General features: G+C 34.8%; 1 long non-coding RNA gene across 1 annotated transcript; it reads right to left on the bottom strand.

Annotated features, from left to right (window-relative positions):
- Positions 1 to 3,863: 3,863 nt before the first annotated feature.
- LOC150060474 (uncharacterized) lies at positions 3,864 to 19,285 on the bottom strand. The gene is made up of 3 exons (XR_016536129.1): positions 19,162 to 19,285; positions 5,729 to 5,792; positions 3,864 to 3,920 (listed from the first exon to the last, which is right to left on the bottom strand). It is a non-coding gene; the product is annotated as an uncharacterized LOC150060474 (long non-coding RNA).
- Between the last annotated feature and the right edge of the window lie 649 nt (positions 19,286 to 19,934).

The raw sequence follows: 19,934 nt of genomic DNA on the forward strand, positions 1-19,934 counted from the left end.
TAGCATTCTCTCTGGACTCCATACCTTTTGCTCTGCTACTTAATAAAAGGGAAAAGTGAGTGACTCTTAGGTTCAACTGTTCGGGCTTAAACTCAGATTTCTCTACTTGCTAGGGGATTTGTGTTACACTTTTTGACTCTTCCTATGTAAAATAATATATGGAACTATGGTGCTTGGTACTTAGTAATCCATACATATGAGCTACTCTTATTAGCAAGTTCTTCCAAATTATCTACACTTTATAGATATATTTATATAAAGACAAGAATAACTGGGTGTCCAAAGTGGAGTAAGGCACTTGCCATCTGCATCTGGAGATACTGAATGTCTTCTGCTGTGGTAAAGGGGTTCTCCATCAAGATAGATCCAGGTACCAGTTCAGCTTCCATTACATGTTCTTTTGTCTAAGGACAGCTTTCTATTTGTTTTTCACTAAAAAAATCCATTAGGGTAGAACACAGAAGCTGCATTTTAACAAATTCCTAGGTAATACTGATGCTTCTGATTTAGGCATTGTTTGAGAATTAGTGCCATAAAATTTATCAGTATGCTCCAGAATATGCACTCTTATTATTATTTATTTATTTATTTAGTCCTGGGGCTTGAACTCAGAGTCTAGATGTTGTCTCTAAGCATCAGATCTCAGCCTCCTGAATAGCTTGGATTGCAGGTGTGAGTCACTGGCATGTGGCTGCTAGCACTTCATCATAAGCAAATATCAGAATCCCCACAAGAGCCTTTAAAATATACTTGCTGGCCTCAGCTCCAGAATCTCTGATTCAGTAGATGCTGACACTGAACATCACTCCTTTGAACACTTCCCAAGTCTAGTTGTGCAGCTGAATCACAAAGAAAGTTTATGACGCTATGTCTAGTTTCCAGGTTTCAACTAAGGCCAATTAAATCAGAATCTACTTCTACATTCATACATATGACTCTGATAGGTAGATTTTGTTGAGATATTTTTCAAAAGTAGGTACAAAGGTTTATAAACCTTACAAGATTTTACAAAAGCAGGAAGTGCATTTGAGATTTTTACTGGCAACATCTCTCCTCTCATAAATAGAAAATGCAATTCAGAACTTTGGGAAGTGCTACGAAGAACAGATTCTCAGTTTTGCCTACTTTTAGCTAGTAAATTAAAGGCTCTTAAGGTGAGGGTGCTGTTGGCTGAGACAGACTTCAAGAAAGAGTTTTATGCAGGAAAGTTGGGGACTTTATGACTACCTGAGATCAAAGTCAGTTTTTTAAGTTTTATTTTATTGTAAAGTTGATGCATAGAGGGGTTACAGTTACAAAAGTAAGATAATTAGTATATTTCTTATGAAACTTTGTTACTCCCTTCCTTATTTTTCTCCCACTTTTTCCCCTTCCTGGCTCCCCCCAACCCCGTGTTGCAAAGTTAATCTAACATATTGTTTTGTTCCTATTGCTGTTGCAGTGCCTCACTGTTTGTCCTTTGTCTAATCATTTTGTTGTTCCTCTTCCCTTCCCCAAATCAGATATTTGTATACACAGTCACAGGGTACCAAAATCAAAAACAGCAACAACAGGGAATAAACCAAACAGGAAAAATTGAAAGAAAAAAGAACTAAAAATCCCCCAAACCCAATCACTTCTTATTTCCATATCTTGGAGTCTATTTTGATTAGCATCATTTTATAAGGTCAAATGTACACAGCTATGGAGCTATTGTGATCCTCTGCTAGGACTATCCTAGACATATATTAATTATTACAAATAAGGGAAAGCATTGAGCTATATGTCTTTAGGTCTGGCTTACTTCAGTTAGTATGATTTTTTCCAAGTCTTTACATTTCCTTCAAATGGGGCAATGCCATTTTTTTTCTGACAGAAGCATAGAATTCTGTTGTGAATATATACCACATTTTCCTGATTATAGGATCATCTAGTGAGGGACATCTGGGTTGGGTGCATATCTTAGCTATGGTAAATAATGAGACAATGAACATGGTTGTGCTGATAGCTCTAGCATGGCCTTGTTTGTGATTGTTGTGGTCAATGTTTGGCAGGGGGATTGCTGGGTCATTGGGGAGCTCTATGTTTAGTCTTTTAAGGAATTGCCATACTGCTTTTCAGAGTGATGAAACAAGTTTACATTCCACCAACTTTGTGGGAAACTTTTGGCCATACCCCTGCTAGCATCTACTATTATTTGTTTTGTTGATAATGACCATTCTAACTAGGGTGAGGTGCATTTCTTTTATGGCCAGAGATGTTGAACATTTCTTCATGTGTCTATTGGCTATTTTTATTTCTATTTCAGAGAAATATCTTTTTAATTATTTAGCCCACTTATTAGTGGGGCGATGGTTTCTTTGAGGATATGTTTTGGGGGGAGGGAAGAATCAATTTTTTGAGCTCTACATATAGTTTTTGATCTGAGGCCCTTGTCTGTTGTATAGCTAATAAAGATCTCCCAGTCCCCAGACTTTCTATTTATCTTGCTAACTATGTCCTTTGCATTCAGAAGCTCTGCAGTTTAATGCAATCCCATTTACTCAGCCCCATCTTTGATTTGTTGTGTTTCTGGTTCTTTATTTAGGAAGTTTGGGTCTGTGCCAAGGTGCCTCAATGTTTTCCCTATCCCGTCTGGTAATATTTTCAGGCTATTTGTTGTTACTTCAAGGTCTTTGATTCATTTAGGGTTGACTCTACTTCAGGGTGTTATATAAGGATCAACTTCAGTTTTCTACATGTGTTTCACCAGTTGTGCTAGCACTGTTTGGTGAAGAGCTTGTTCTTTTTTCTTTTCCATTCATTGATTTTGGCTCCCTTATCAAAAATTAGGTGGCCATAAGTCTGTGGGATCATTTCTGGGTCTTCAATTCTATTCCATTGGTCCTCAGACCTGTTCATGTGCAAGTCCAGCTTTATAATAGTTTGAGGTTTGGTATTGACATTCCTCCAGTACTGCAGAAACAGATTTTAAGATACTAGACATATGTATGATAATTCAAGACATTTGATGATAAAAACAATAGGCACACTTTCTTGGGCACTTCTAGACTTTTATGGTTGAGGGAGTCTTGGGGTGATATATCTCTTTCCAAAGTATCTGCTAAGAGATTTGAGTAGGCTTGACCTTGAAAAACGTTTCTGATGGTTTAACTAACAACTTCTTTCATTAGTTGGTAGTGCAGAGAGAACAGAGTTATTCCCAATGTTTGTAAGCTGTAGAGTGATGGGTACAGGGACTTAGGTGCAAGAGGAAAAGGAAGATCAAGGAAATTATGGCAATAATAACATGAAGAATGAAGGATGACTAAGGCTGGTTGCAGGCAGCAACTCTGAATGAGTACTTGTGCTCTTGAACTCAGAAATAAGTTCCAGACCTTAAAGAGACTAATATGGAAAGATGAAAACAGAGAAAGTCTCTAATCAGAAATTGTGCATGCACCCTAATGTAGGGTGACTAATATTAGCATCCATGCTATGTTGAGAATACCTATGCCTAGTTACTCACCTGGCATCTTCTTGGGCACAAAACAGAGCTGCTTCAGTGGAGATGATAGACAGTTCACCTACACTAGTAGCATTTTTTTTGGGGGGGGGTGTCAGTCATGGGGCTGGAACTCTGGGTCTGGGTGTTATCCCTGAGCTCTTCAGGTCAAGCCTAGTGCTTTACCATGTTGAGCCACAGCACCATTTATGGTGGTTAATTAGAGATACGAGTCTCACAGTCTTTTGTGCCCAGGCTGGTTTTGAACCCACAGGCTGGTTTTGATCTCAGCCTCCTACAGGAATGAACCACTGGAGCCTGGCTAATGGTAACATTTTTTATTAGTATCTTTCAAAGGTACTCTGTCAGTTTTCACATATTGCCATCTTTAAAGAATACAGGGGCATGTCTCCTTTGAGTATAGAAATCTGTAGTTGCACTATTCTTTCTTCATCCTCTAACAGAGACAGAATGATTATTCAGAGAGATTGTGCCTCACAGAGAATATTTGGATTTCCTGCACTGAGTATTTCTGGAATTCTCCTAAACTTCTTTTTCCTTCTTTTCAAACACTAATCATGTTGCATCTATATTTAACCATCAGTGACACCCCTGACTGATCTAAGGGTCCTAGCAGGTTCCCTTGCAAGCTGGCAGCCTATTGACAGAGCTACTGTTCTATTTCCTTTTCCACTGCTCTGATTCTGATAAATTTATGTGTCTGGTGATTAAGGGGAGAAAGTAGATTCTTGTAAAGCTAATCCAACTGGATTTCCTGCCGACATCATAGGCTTTTAACTTATTGCAACAGAAAATTAGTGATGGATCAAAGAATAAACATACCAATATGAATTTTTCTCATATTTCCCCAATAGTACTTTCCCCTGCATTACACTTGAGTAAAGCTGATGGTAATTAGCCATGACAGGTTTGGAAGCACAGCGATTTTTCTTCCCATTTGATAGTAGGACAACAAGAGTCATCCTAGCTCTTCAACTTAGTATTTTCTCTACGAAAATGGACAAAGAAGAATTGACAAAGCAAACATATCTAGATCAAATTCTCAACAAGTAGAAATTGCTTGAAGACTTAGAGTGAGATTTTGTGAATGTTATGTTAACAGATTGTTTAAACTCCATGACTATTGTAGTAAAATGAGGCAAATATAATGAATAAGTATTGATTGCATATTGTAATATGTGTACATATGCATGTACTCCAGTAGCTCAAGCAGACTGTTTTGCTTCCTTTGTCTTTACCTGTGAAATAATTTATATAGGTTTAAATACTCATGATTATGCAGTGCTATAGAGCTATAGTTTTTATTTATAATTAGAATATTTGTGATCATTTCCATGAATGCTTTTGCCTTACCTTTTGTTCCTAAGAAAGAATATGGTAGTTTTCAGTCTCTGATAAAATGGTTGAGTTAGGAAATGTCTGCCTGAAAAGATGCACTCGGGCAATGAGGGAGGAGGTAGATATTCAACCAGCTAAAGAAGTTAGCCAGAAAACACAGTGATCACGGGGGAGGATAGAGGTTGATTCACTCTCCATTGAATGTTAGCTCCAGTGGAGTTTGAAATGTCTACTTTTCCTAGTGCTTCATCAAAATATGACTCTCCAAAGCCTAATTTTCTAAAAATGCTTAGTTTACAGTTAACTACATTAAAAAATCTCCATGTCTTCATAGATAAAAATATCTTTGCTTCAGAAGATCAAAAGGTTTGCCTAGGGTCACAGAGCCTGAGATGAGTTAATGATCCAGTAGTTCCTTATTTAGGTTTCTTTCCTTTACCACAGTGATTCAAACCATCTTTAGAAACTGATGAGTTCTTTCATATCCAGAGCATCTTCATATAGAGACCTAGTATACAAATTAAAATAGGAGAGTTACTTTTGATGAAACCAAGTTAGATGGGGTTTTCCAACACTACCCATTTCACCCTCCTTTATGCTTTCCTGGCACTAGCTATCCTTGTGAGATTCACTGTGAAACACAATTGGAGAATGTTCTGGGCAAAGTATTAAAGAGTATATAACCCTCTGGATCTTTTTGATTTCATAGGTAAAAACATCAGCAGGACTAAACAACATACTTTATCAAAATTGCAAGCCCACGTGAGAAAAAAGCATTAAAATACTTCCTTTGGCTTTTAATTAGCTTTATTAAGTGTAATTAAAACCGTATGACATTTACTAGCAGATTAATGAACTATTAGGTGAATATTTTATTGCTTAAGTAATTTTGAATTAATTACTTACTAAGTACTTTAAGTTCATGAGGTATTTTCTTTTATGATATTGTCATGGTTGTCCAAATATTTCTCTATAGAAAAAAATTACACATGCCATGAATTAAAATATGGTTGAACAGCCCTTATATATAACAAATTGAAAGAAAACCATATGTAAGCATCACTTTGCCTTTTTTTAAACCATTTCTGAGGTTTTAACTCAGGGCCTGGGCACTGTCCTTAAGCTTTCTCAAGGCTAGCACTCTACTACTTGAGCCATAGCACCACTTCTGAATTTTCTGTGTATGTGGTACTGAGGAATCCAACCCAGAGCTTCATGAATGCTAGGCAAGCCCTCTAACAGTAGGCCACATTCTAGGCCCACTTTGACAATTTAAACCATATACTCTATGTCAAGTTAATTTAAAAATCCTCTGTTATTTTAATATCTCCTTTTGTTTTATTTTTCATCTCCAAAAACATTATCCTTCTGCTTCACAGTATTCTTTTTTTTCCAGTACTGAGTCTTGAACTCTGGACTTGGGTGCTGTCCCTACCACTTGAGATACATCACCAGTTTCAGCTTTTTGGTGTGATTAACAGGAGATAAGAATCTCATGCACTTTCATGCCTTGGCTGGAGTTGAACCACAACTCTCAGATCTCAGTTTCCTGAGTAATCAGGATTACAGATATTAACTACCAGTACTCAGCTCACTTCATATCATTCTTAAGTTTTTATACACTTTTACATGCATATCTTTTACATAATCTAACTCAATGTAATATTAATAGGCAAAACACATTCTTCTCTTTTAGCAAAAAAAAAAAGAGCTGATGTTTGCAGACATTAAAAGACTTGATAAAAAAGTCAAAACAAGAGAATGTCCAGTCTTTATGTCCTCTTCTGGTCTAGGATATACACAAAGCATGTTAGTTATTGACAGAAATGATATTTACAGTGAGTCAGAAATGAACTGCGTGAGGGGCCATCGCTTCTCTACCTGCTCCTGTACTGACCACTGGCAGGGCTGAGTAGCCTAGGCCTTCAAAGTGCAAACTATTGAAAAACAGGGTTTGAATCCTGACAATGTATATTCTATCATGATTTATTCTAAAGAAAAAGCTCTGTTCTAGCAGGTATAAAGATAAACATATCTTTAAAAATATAGCTCAATCATCTCAGTGAATATTTTACTTTAAACAGGTCATTATTAAGATACATTGCATATGTAAACTTATTTCCTAAGTGGCAACTCTGTACAATCTTAAAGATAGTAATCAAATCATATAAATAAAAAGAATCTGCAGTGTGCTTTGGACAGTATTTTTTTTGCTTTATTTTTTTATTGTAATTAGTAAAAGGGTTACATGATATTTGCCAGATAGAAGGTGCATTAATTCACATACATTGATACCCTTTCACATGTCTTGGTACCCGTTTCCCTCTCCCTCACACCCCCACCCGTCTTGGTTTTCCCCCCTTCCCTATCAAATTTCAAATATTCAAATACAAATAAATTCAATATATCAGATAACAAAGTGAGATACTATACCAATATGAGATAACCAAAGGAGATGAGAGACAACATAGTACATTAAGGACAACAATCATTCATTATATGGCTTTTGTTTCACTATCCTGGAGGTCCTTTCAATCAGCTTCACATTATATGTCCTTATGTATCAAGATTTTGCTCTATTGCAAATCTCTGCTAGTAGAGCCCAAGGTTTCTACTGATTATGACGAATGAGGGAAACCATTGAGCCTAAGTTCCTTTGAGTCTGGCTTACTTCACTTAATATGATTTTTTCTAAGTCTTTCCATTTCCTTACAAATGGGGCGATGTCATTCTTTCTGACAGCAGCATAGAATTCCATTGTGTACAAATACCACAACTTGTTGATCCACTCATCAACTGAGGGACATCTAGGTTGGTTCCATATCTTTGCTATAGTGAATAGTGCTGCAATGAACATTGTTGTGCTAGTGGGTTTAGTATGTCCTTGTTTCTGGATGGTTGGGTAAATGCCAAGTAGTGGAATTGCTGGGTCATAGGGGAGTTCTATGTTTAGCCTTTTGAGGCACTGCCACACTGCTTTCCATAGTGGTTGAACGAGTTTGCACTCCCACCAACAGTGTAGTAGTGATCCCTCCTTTGGACAGTATTTTTAAAGAGATAAAAAACAAATATATAAGCAACTATTTTTATGACTGGAGATTCCAACCTAGATATCAATACTTAATTTTACAGCAGTGGTACTGGGGAACACAAATGAAATAATAGATGTGGTCAATAGAACTACATTAATAAGGCTATACCTTCAACTATTCTAACTCATTTGCATTCAAAGACCATAAAGCAAAGTTAAAAAGTATAATATTTGGCTATAAGCTTTGGAGGTTATTAAAAATACTTTTAGGGTAACCTATGAATTCTCTCAAAGGGACTAAAATGCTAATGGAGAAATTGATAGAGCATGGATATATCTCAGCACATGGATAAATCCTGTAGGTGTTTTAAGTGGGAAAAAGTAACTAAGGAAATTTTGTTTGAGGGGATGTCTTTTGAGAAACGTTAATGTGTTTCAAATTTCTTCTTAATTCTAAGCAGGTGCTTTAGCACTGAACTGTGCCTCCAGCTAATATTCTTATTTTTAGATCCAGGGTTTTTCTCAGACTTCTAATACTACCTCCTAATTAATCAATTTTTTATATATTCTCCATCACCTTGTATTTTAAAAATAAATTTTATTTTTGATAAATACATAGTTTGATTTATTACTGGCAATATGATATATGTGCTACACACATATGTATTTGTATACATACATACATACATGTACATATATACATATATACATATGGCAGTATTTTTTAGGCTGAACCTATTCATCTTCTCAAACCCTTATCATTTCTGTGGTAGAATCCTTTCCTGTAGCTTCTTAAAATTCACAGCATAACATGTTTTAAGATAAACCAAAGCCATTGGTTATTTCATCTGTCTTACTTATGGCAAGATTATTTTCCTGATAGGGTTGTGAAATATAACCACATCATATAAATATTTTTGGAAAAATACTGAGGTAATATGACTATGGAAAAGACTATGAGAAAAGGAAGAATTTACCTTTCTTATTCTTGAAGGCATTTAAAAAATAATTTAGAAAACCCAGAGATTAACTATTATTAACTTCTTCAGTATTATTTTGTGTCTTCATACATTTCTATAGACATATTATTAATGGAAAAGCAAACATTATGCATGTTATATATATGCATATTACATAATGTAATATATACATATCATTAATGAAAAATAAAAGAAATGAAATAACTATTGATTATATCTTCATAAGAAAATTTTGCTTCCTTAGAGTTAAAATATTATCCTTTTCTACATGGAAAACATTTATTGCATTAGTTTTTGAGAAAAATAGTAATTTAAGAGTTCTATTAGAATGATCATAGGATTTTGGTTACCTTGGTTTGATTCTTCAAAGTAGGCTGTCATGATTTAATTTACCTGATGCATACAATGTTCTCTCTGGATATTCTTGTTTTCTGTTTACATTAGTATAGCACACTGTGCAAAAACATTCATTGTTGATGCTGGTGGCTCAAGATAAGTCAGAACTAATTAATGTATACTTCATGCAGAGAACATGCTCTCTATTCTACACATATGCCTAACAATATTTGCTAAACATTTATAACATTCTTGTTACTAGTTTCTCAAACTTAGTGGAATTCTCAAATTCACCAATGTGTGATTGTAACTGTAACTGAATGCTGGCATATGCAGTGCAACAACTGGGTTGAGAGGTTGAACCCCTAAGTTCAACATCCTATAGGCCCATCCAACCTTGCTATGTGCCATATCCTGGGAATTTTGCTGGATCAGGTTGAGATTCTAATGTTATGCTAGATCTGCTACATTTGTTCTGAGAAAGTCTAATGCAGTGTCACTCCATGCATAGGACTAAGTATAGACAAAGAGAAAGTTAGAATTTTTGGACATAGAGCAAATTATGGCAAGCAGAAGATTAAAGTAGCCAAGCTGGTGATCCATAGGACACAAGTAGTCTTAAGATCAAATCATTTGGTGGTAAAGATATAGCAATTTTTGTCCCTTGGTTATCTCATATTGTTACAGTATTTCACCTGGTAACCTGATATCTTGTATATATGCGTATTTGGTTATTTGAAGTCGGATAGGGAAGGGAGGAAAACAAGATGAGGGGAGGGGGCAGGGGGAGAAAAATGGGGACCAAGACATGAGAAAGGGTAGCAATGTATGTGAAGTAATGCACCTTCTATCTTGTGTATATAATGTAACCCTTCTATTAATTACAATAAAATATATGAAAAAATGATATAGCAATTTTTGAAGAAGTAATTTAGTATATTAAGTCATTTAAAAGAGAGAAAGGACACAGTTGGTATTCAAGCTGTCCATTGTTGAGGGCTGTATGGATATTCTATAAATGAGTAAATTGAATAGTAAGGTGATAGGAAATGTCAATAAAATGTCAAATAAGTGTCTTTTAGTTTGGTAAAATACTTCCCCTTCTAACTCTTTATTTATTTATTTAGTTTTTGCTGCAACTTACACAATTGTCAGTGATGCTCAACTTCCCTCAAAGGCACAAGCAAGTCAAACTTCACAAGGGTGCTAAGGAGTTCACTTTACCCTTCTTAGTCATATTCATTTATCATGAAGTTATTTAAAGATGGAATTGCAAATGTCACAAGAAAGACAAAAAAGTGACTATGAAAGCTCTGCAATGGTTATAGCCAAAAGGAATCTTTCACTACCTTAAAACTCAAGGCTGCACGTGGGTTAATTTGAGAGATATTGAAATGTTTATTGTGAATATTTCCTGGGTTATGTAATCTGGAAATTTCAGTTATCTACCAAATTGAGCAGAACTGGGGTATAGTTTTATTATTCTAGAAAAGTCAGGCTATATATCTGTTTATAGAACATCTAAACAAGTGCCTTTCACTTCCTCAATTTACTAACTGAGAGCATTTTATTCTCCTGGTAAATTCCTTGCCTTGAGACATCAAGTTTGTATGTATCCTCCTTATGATTTTATGAAGCAGTAAATATCACCATTCTCATCTACCAGGAGTCAGAATCCACTGAAGGGAGAGTGTTGGAATCAAATTGATTTTGGGAAAAAATCCTAGAAAATAGAGTTAGTATCATATAACTCAACTGCAGATTTTATCACAAGTAGAATTTGAAATCACAAAGGTTTCTGTTCTTCACACAACTAAAGGAGAAAGAATGTGGACATACTAAGGGTTATCATCTTAAGTTTTAAGAGTGTTTGATTGAAAAATATTTCCTCTGCTTGGGGCTTGGCTAAGGAAGAGCTAAGACATTTTAAGGATATTAACAACAGCTCTACAAAATACAGAGAATGAAAATTAGGGCAGGGAGGGACCCTAGGTGTGGACTGGTTCAAGCCTTAGGAGAAAACACAAGACCACGTGACCTAAAATTAGAGACAGAAAACAAGGCAAAAATAAAAAGTTTGAGGAGACTTACAGAAATCTCTCTTTAGTTGGCAACTTAATGAAACTTTGGATAATGAAGGTTCTATATATAGAATCATTTCATTAGTGCATTTATTAGTGCAGTTTATGATTACTGTCATCTTTAGTTTACTAATAAGTATAATTAATATAGTTGATGTCTACTTGGGAATGAAGCCCAGTGTCTTTTTCAAATGTGGGAAATCCTTAGGTTTTAGGAGAAAAAAAAGGAATTTTGTCAAGTAGTTGCAGTTTTTATCAACATGAATTAAGTAGGAAATTATCTTTTATGTAACTGAGAATTAATAATGACGTGGATAATTTGGTTATTAAGAGACTGGAAGTTGAATTTATAACACCTAGACTCAAATCCTGGCATTCCTGTGTATGTGATTTTGGATATGTAAGTTATCTTTCTAATATTTTGCTTTCCATATTTAAAATTAAAAAAGTAGGTTCTGAGTGGCAAAGATGTTTATAGTAAGGTTAATGATATAAGACAGTTGAAGCACAGCATATTATCTGATTCATAATAATTTATAAATGTTACCTATTGTTAATTAATTAATTTCTTAGTAAATCAATTTAGCCATGAATTCTAGGACACATTATAATTTTGCAGGAACTAACACAGTCAACTGTCCAAGCTGTGGTTCTATTATGTTGTATATAGGCAGCTGCAGAGCTAGATGACATTCAAACAGGACTATGGCTAGCTATATGGCCATGTGTTTTCAATGCTATGACTTTCTTAGTTAATTAAACTTAATCTCTAGAATCAAATATGATATCTTATTCTTACGTATTCAGAATTCAGTGTGTTCTTTAAATGTGCTTAAAAAGCCATCATATCAGGGAAGGATAAAGTGATACAATAGTCTTGCCCACTCTACATCTCCACTCCAGAAGATAACAAATTTACTAATACCTTCTGTGATCATCTTTACTAGCTAGATGGTAGAAGAAAGCTAGATGGTAGAAGAAAGTTGCTTGGGCCCAGCCCCATTTCTACTTCAGAAAATGGGTGAAATTTTTCAATGTACTTTAAAAAGTATATTGAACTTAGAATTCTGAGAGTTATTGATAGTGTCTTATGGGATTCCAATCAAGAAAATGCTAACTTGGGAATCCAGCCATATATAGGGCTAAACTTTTGACATTTACTTTAGCCATTTGTGATTATCTTCTTCATCATCATTTCTTGTCATTCATTTGGTCAAATTGTTCTCATTGCCACTTTCTAGACTCATGACAATGGTCATCGTCCTCTGGCTTTGTCCTAGTTATGGACTTTATATTTTCTATTTTGATCTAGTTTCATCACTCATCTCCTAGGTGTTACCTTGGAAGCAAACAGGCCCTTGAACTGTACCTGCAATTTTTTTAATGATCTGTCAACAAGACAGATCGGTTGTATGTCATCTATAATGGCACTGTTTTATATGAAAACAATGTATAAATTCATTAAATTAATGTAGATTTAAACTATAGTTTTCATCTTGGCACTTCTGAATTCCAGTACCATTTACCTCTGTACCCACTGTAAGCATATAACTTGAAAAACATCACGATAGCTCAGGTCATACAGGATGAGGATAAATGAAATGAACTCTAGGATATGGAAATAAGAGTTTTATCTTTGTGATTGCTGTTATTCTAGATTCTTGCAACAGATGTCTACATTCAGGAGACACAACACAGCTGCACTAGTGAAGGTTCATTATTATAAGATATCTATGACCCTTTAATGTCCAAAACCACTTTTTGGAAGTTCACCATGGAACCTGATTTTACTTTGCAATAAAGTTCTAGGAAAAAAGTAACTAACACACTAGGTATAGCTCAATGCATTCCTGCTTCCTTCCATTATGATTAGGTGACATCACACTGAAACAATGCCTAGCAAACATTTGACATTCTGGGCATTTTACTCTTTTGTCAGTAATGTTATATTAGAATATATCCCACTGACATTTAATGCATGAATATTTCATATCCCAATACAAGACTGACATGATGTTAGTACAGAACCTGCCATATACTTAGTGGATGCATGCCTTCTTTTCCTCATGCATAACCAATACTTTGATCTAATTGTGCTTAGATTGTGCTTGATAGTGTGTTTAGGCTAGTGTGATAGGCATTAGGCAGTTTATGTATGTTGATTTTCCCCCCATGTGTGGGTTATTTTGTATTAACATAGTGTCAGGCTTATACAAGACAGTACTTTGAAGACTGCTTTATTCTACTGTTTGTGAGCAAATTTGTGATACAATATAACCTATCATAAAAATATATGTGTGTATATATATATGAATGATTGCTTATTTTTCCTCCATTGTAAATACTGTGGCATTTTCAAAGCAATCTATAGAAAATGTTTCCCTCTTCATGTACGTAAATAGTGTTGTAGTAAAGCAGTACTTGCTATATTTCAGACACGCAATATATTCTTGAAACTTTTATCAAAAGTAAGAAGAAAATGATGGCAATAATGGTCGCATAAACAGGCAGCTAAGCCATCCCTGCTACTGTTCTAATAGAAAGAAATGTTATATTACTGATTGATATTTGTATTTAGACCAGATTGCTCATTTCTCCTAAAGAAGCAAAATTTTACCAAAATAGCATCTTGTCTGTACGGGCAATATATTTCTTTCCCTTATTTGTGAATAATGTTAGACTACAGGTACCTTGAGTTCACTAAAGGATCAAAGACTATTCCTTTCTTCTACTTGTTTGTGATTAACGTCATCCTAGAGTAGTTCATGGTATATAAGTGTTGTTGAACGCAATTCTGTATGAATAATGGTTTTTTAACAGAATAGGACTTGGCATATCATAGGTATTTGATGAACGATAGTTTCTTTTCTGTGTGTGCAGGTTGTTTTATTAGAATATTTCCTGGCAGGAATTGGATGTCTCATGGATTCATACTTTCTTCTCCATCTTTAAGTGTGTATTGAACAGGGCTTTGTATGTGCAAAGTTCTTGGTGAATTATCTTTCCTTCCTCTTGTATCTAATTAGAAATAAATTATAATACTCTCTAGGAAAGTGCTTACTGAATGCATACTGTTTTTCTTATATGAGGATACTGGTTTCCTTCAATAAGTGTTGAAATACATTAGGTATTTTTGCATATGTACTTTCTTCACATGTATGGAAATAATTTGGCATGAAATAACACCTGTCTCCGGTGATGAATTTGTGCTTGTCTAAGTACACTTGTAATGAAATCATTCTATTCTAGTCTAGGTGCTCATAAGAATCCTGTCTCTTTTCCTCAATTTTAAATAACTTTATAATAGAGTAGTGGCCTAAACTAAGTTCTGAACTTATGCACATGTGATCAAGTGTGCTTTTTCTTTATGTTTGAGTAATGTCTTACTAGATCATACTTGAATTATACTAAAATATTTGCTTCCCTCATTTTGATGTATAAAAATTATGCCCAGATTATATTAGGAACTTTATCAATTCTTCTTTTCTTTCTTTACTTATAAATAATCTTAAATTATTATTGGGCCTGCCGTGTGCTGTTAGACACATGATTATTATAATTATTGCATTATTATGATTATGCATTTATACATACTTGTTACTATTTTACGTATAAATAATTTTTACTAGAATAGTCCATGACCTATGACATTGCTTCACAAAAGCTCATTTCTTGAAATTATTTCCTGCTATATACTAAGGATTATCTGCATTCACTGAAGACTTAGAATATGTCAAATTGTCTACTGGCATAGACAAGGTGCTCAATGAATCCCCCCCTTTCTTTCCCTGACATGTTGGTAATGCTTATGCTTATCTACATACTAGGATCAAATTCATATACTATTTTTCTCTAATATCGTCCTATATTGTACCTAATGCCTGTTAGATACCTACTGTATTCTTGCTTCCCTTTTTGTTCTAAACTCTGACCTTATTCTACGTGCTGAAACACTATGTGGCATGCACGAGTTATTCAGCATATGCTTCTTTCCTTCCTAAGTGTAAGAACTGCTGTGCCAGAACAGTGCTATGGCATAGGCTGGAAGCTATATGACTGCCCTTTCACCTTGTGCATGAATGAATGCTTAATAGATAGGCACCTGGAGTGCACTGTATAATTGAGGTATGCTTGTTTCCTTTCCTTTCTCACTTATGTGAGTAATGGAATGCTTGCATATCCCAGGTTCCAGTGTTTTTTCACTTTCTTTGAACATATGTGAGTAGTTTTGTGCTAGAAAATTTACCTGGCATTTACAAAGCACTCAGTGCACACCCATTTATTTCCTCCTGCTCATGATTAATGTTGTACTCAATAATGTGCCCGACATAACTAGCGGCATCATGAATGTTGTACTCCTACTAGGTCTGAGTAATGTCATCTCAGGTATGTGTTCACAAATACTTCATGCTCTGCATAACTAGCTTTCTGGTGGAATATTATCTGATATACAATGGGTAATGAATGATCACTCATTTTCTTCTTTTCTGTGTTCATAGTATCATGGAATGAGAAATATAGAGTAGCATTTGGCATGGATTAGTAATTGGATGCATGCATATTTTCTCACAACTATATTTAGGTGAAATTGTTTGGGAAGTATAATTTACACATATGTAAACTTCATGCATGTTTGATTCCTCTCTACATGTGTGATTAATATTTTATTAGAATGGAACCTGGTTTATATAAGCAATCAATAAATGGGCATTTCTGTTTTAGTAGTGTTGGAATAGAAGTTGAGAGCCAAAAGACTGAGGTTTCCATGCATTTTATTTCATTTCCTGAGTGTAAATGCTGCCTGATAAAATGAAGTATTTTAAGAGCTTTTGCTTCTATTTTTAATACATGTGATCATTGCATCAAAATAATACCAATGACAGTTTATTACTGATACATGCTCAATTTTTTTGTCAAGATGTGATAGGCAAAGACAAATGTTTTATATTTCTGGAATATATTTTATTTTATTTTGCCAGTCTGAGGGCTTGAATTCAGGGCCTGGGCATGGTCCTTGAGCTTTCTCAAGGCTAGTGCTCTAACACTTGAGCCACTGCACCACTTCTGTCTTTTTCTGTGTATGTGGTACTGAGGAATAGAACCCAGAGCTTGGTGCATGCTAGGCAAGGACTCTACCACTAGGCCACATTTCTTGCCACTATGGAATATATTTACATGTTTTGCTGTACCTATAGATGGTTAAATCAGTTCCACAGTATAAAGCTAATTAACATATTCATCTCACATTGTTCTCATCTTATTTCCTTTATTATTTTTATTTTTTTAGGATGATGAGGACCCTTAAGACATATCTGCTTAAACATACAATATAATATTATTAAATCTAGACACATTTCTAGAAATTGTCCCTCCAGAAGTTATTCATCTTGTGTACCTGAAACTTTGAACCTTCATCTAAAATCTGTCCATCTGTTATAGAAATAGTATATATTTTCCCTTCTGGGAAACTATACCATTTTCTTAGCTTTTATGAACTTGATTCCTTTCCTTTTTATAATGATGGTTTATAGTTCATAACAAACCAGCTTTAGCTGTATCTCATAAATTTTGTTATGTCTTCAACCATTTAAATAATTCCTTTACATTTCCTCTTTGGTTCAATGGTTTTTCGAGATTGCCTTTTTTTAGTCTCATGTTCTTTCAGATTCTTCCTGTTTTTCCTTTTTTGTTTTTCTTCTTGTTTTTAATGTTACTGATTTCTAGTTCATTCATTATTGGTTAGAAAAAATTACTTAGAACGAGTGCAATCCTAAACTTTTATTATTATTATTTTTAATGGTGTTGCAGTTACATTCATGAGGTAGTGAATACATTATTTCTTGGAGATTGTTACTCGGTCCCAGAGTTTTCTCCCAATTTACTTCCCTCCGCCTATGTTTTAAAGTTCCTTTCCAACCTATTGTTCTGTGAACCTCACTGTTACTCTGGTTCACCATTGGTCCTTTGTCATATGATTTTGTTTTTTCCCTTCCCCTCTCTGATTCACATAAACAAATAGATGTGTATATAGTACTCAAGGTACCAATGTGAAATACAACAAAAACAGAAGATAACTCATAAGGAAACAAACAAACAAATGAGTTCTCACATAGTATGTTGAGAACACCAACCAGGAAAATAAATCTCATGTTCCCTTATCCTGAAGTTCATTTTACTTAGGCTTATCCGACAGGATCATTTGCACATAGTTTTGAGCTATTGTGCTCCTCTTCTAGGAGAATTCTAGGCAAACACTCTACCACTAGGCCCAACTCCTGGCCCTTCTAGGAGAATTCTAAACACTCACTAATTATTACAAATGAGAGGAACCATGGAGCCTAGGTTCCTTTGTGTCTAGATTACTTCACTTAGTATGATTTTTTTCCAACTCTTTCCATTTCCTTGTGAATGGGGTGATGTCATCCTTTCTGATGGCAGCATAGAAATCTATTATGTATATATACCATACCATGCTGATACATTGGTCTACTGAGGGTCATCTGGGTTGGTTCCATAACTTAGCTATGATAACGAATGCTGCAATGAACACAGTTGTACTAGTAGGTTTAATATCTCCTCGTGTCCCAGGTGTCATAGGAGAGCTCTATGTTTAGTCTTTTGAAGAACTGCCATACTGCTTTCCATAGTGGTTGAACAAGTTTACAGTCCCACCTAAACTTTTGTATTTTGTTTTGTAGTCTAAAAATTAACTTTTAAAGGAGAATGTCCCATGTGAATTTGAAAAACAAATGTGCCTTTTTGCTATTGAGTGCATTGTTCCATGTGCCAGCTACACATGTCTGTCAACCACAGGAGCTTAGTGCCTAAACATTCCTTCCTTCATCTGTGAGAATGCTATGACAATGTAATCACGGGCATATACTAGATCCTCAATTCATAGCTACTTCTACTTATTTGTGGTTGGTGTTCTTTCATAATACTATCCTAATATTAATGACTCAATACATATTTGTTTCTCCCTATGTGCAAATAATGTGGTAGAATTAAACCTAGAATATATTAAGTCATCAATTCCCCTTTCTTTTTCTCTCTGCATGCTTAATGCTGAAGTGGGATTATTTCTGGTATTCACAGGTGGTCAGTGCTTAATTAATATATGCTATGTATGAGGAATTATTATTTTACTTTCCCATCCTTTAGTACTATTGGCAAAAGTAGAATGTATTATCAAAGTACATGTGTGGATTTGAGGCACTTCTGGGATGTTAAATCATCAGAATGAGTCTAGTGAAATGAGATGGGGGATTCACTGTGTCAAAACTTCCAAGAATGGTAGAAAGTTCCATTAGCGGAGATGGCAAAGGGGTAGGGTGGTAGGAAACTGTGATTTCAAAAACAAATTTCAAAATGAAGAGTATAGGGCTTTCTGTATGAGAAATTTCCTTTGAAACCTTATCTGCTACTGTGCAATTATGAAGTTGTTGTTGTTTTAATCTCCTGGTCTATGCTGAAACTCAAAGTTTGTATGCTTCTAATTTGTAGATATCAATGAAGACAGATTTGCATACATTATTACTTTTGTTATTATTGCTGATCCATACAGGAATTCCTGCTTACACAACGTGTCACGTTGAGTTCTTTCTGGAAATTCATGGTAATGTTTTTGTTGTTGTCCTGGGTGCCATTGTGAGAACGCTTAGTTTCTCCTGCCAGATCATGTTCTGTGTTTTAATCTGCTCTGTCTGCTATGTATTTTGGCTTTGTGCTGGGGATAATGCTCTAGGTGAAGTATGTAAGTACACCAGCCTTTAAAGCCTACTGCATGCTCACGTACATGTACACAGTCATGAGTTAGGAATGACCAACAGAAAATCTCACCTTTTACATTTTTAAGTGTTTATTGTTTTGAACTGCAAGCATGTCCTATATAATTGCCTAGAAGGCACTTACCTTGCATAATTGAATCATTGTACCTACTGTTGAAGTTCAATACATGGTCTCTCTCATACAAAAGTCACATTCAGTTCTTCACAGAAATGATGTCTTTGACAGAAAGAATTGTTCTTTCCTGCAGACACTGTGTTTTTTGAGATAGTATGGGGATATGCTTGATCAGAAATGATCTATTTTTTACAGCAAAATCACTGTCAGATTCCCTAGATTAGAATATCTACTTATGAAATATATATTTGTGGAATAAATTAATGAATAGTGCCAATGTGAAAAATGAACCAAAATAAGCTAGATATATGGAAGTGATAGTACTATGCATAATTTTGAGCCTCTGGTTTCCTCACTGAAAGGTAAGTGGTAAGCTTTCTTCTTACTGGGAAAATACCATGTTGGCAATTAATTATATACTCAATGAACTTAGCACTCTGTTAATCTTTAAAACAGTAATTATTTTTCTCTAGGCATAGATTTTTTATTGTTTTCAATTTCAATCTCTACTTTTTGAGGTTAAAATATTTATAAATTTTAAATTAAAAGAAAAAAAAACACTGAAGATAAATGTTCCAATTGGTTTGGAGAATTCTCCTTTTTCATTATAGAAGGAGAAAAACAGGCACTCATTTTTTGCTATTTTTGGTTCTCAAACAATTTATGAAATGAAAGTATTACAGGAAAAAATTATATTAAAGTTACTAACCAAGGTAGGAAAGTAAATAAAAAAAATCTGGAGATCCTTCCTTTCTTCCTGCCATCCCTCCTTCCTTCCTTCT

This window comes from Megascapheus bottae, chromosome 7 (assembly GCF_031878675.1).
Source record: "Megascapheus bottae isolate mThoBot1 chromosome 7, mThoBot2.hap1, whole genome shotgun sequence".
Lineage (NCBI taxonomy): Eukaryota > Metazoa > Chordata > Mammalia > Rodentia > Geomyidae > Megascapheus > Megascapheus bottae.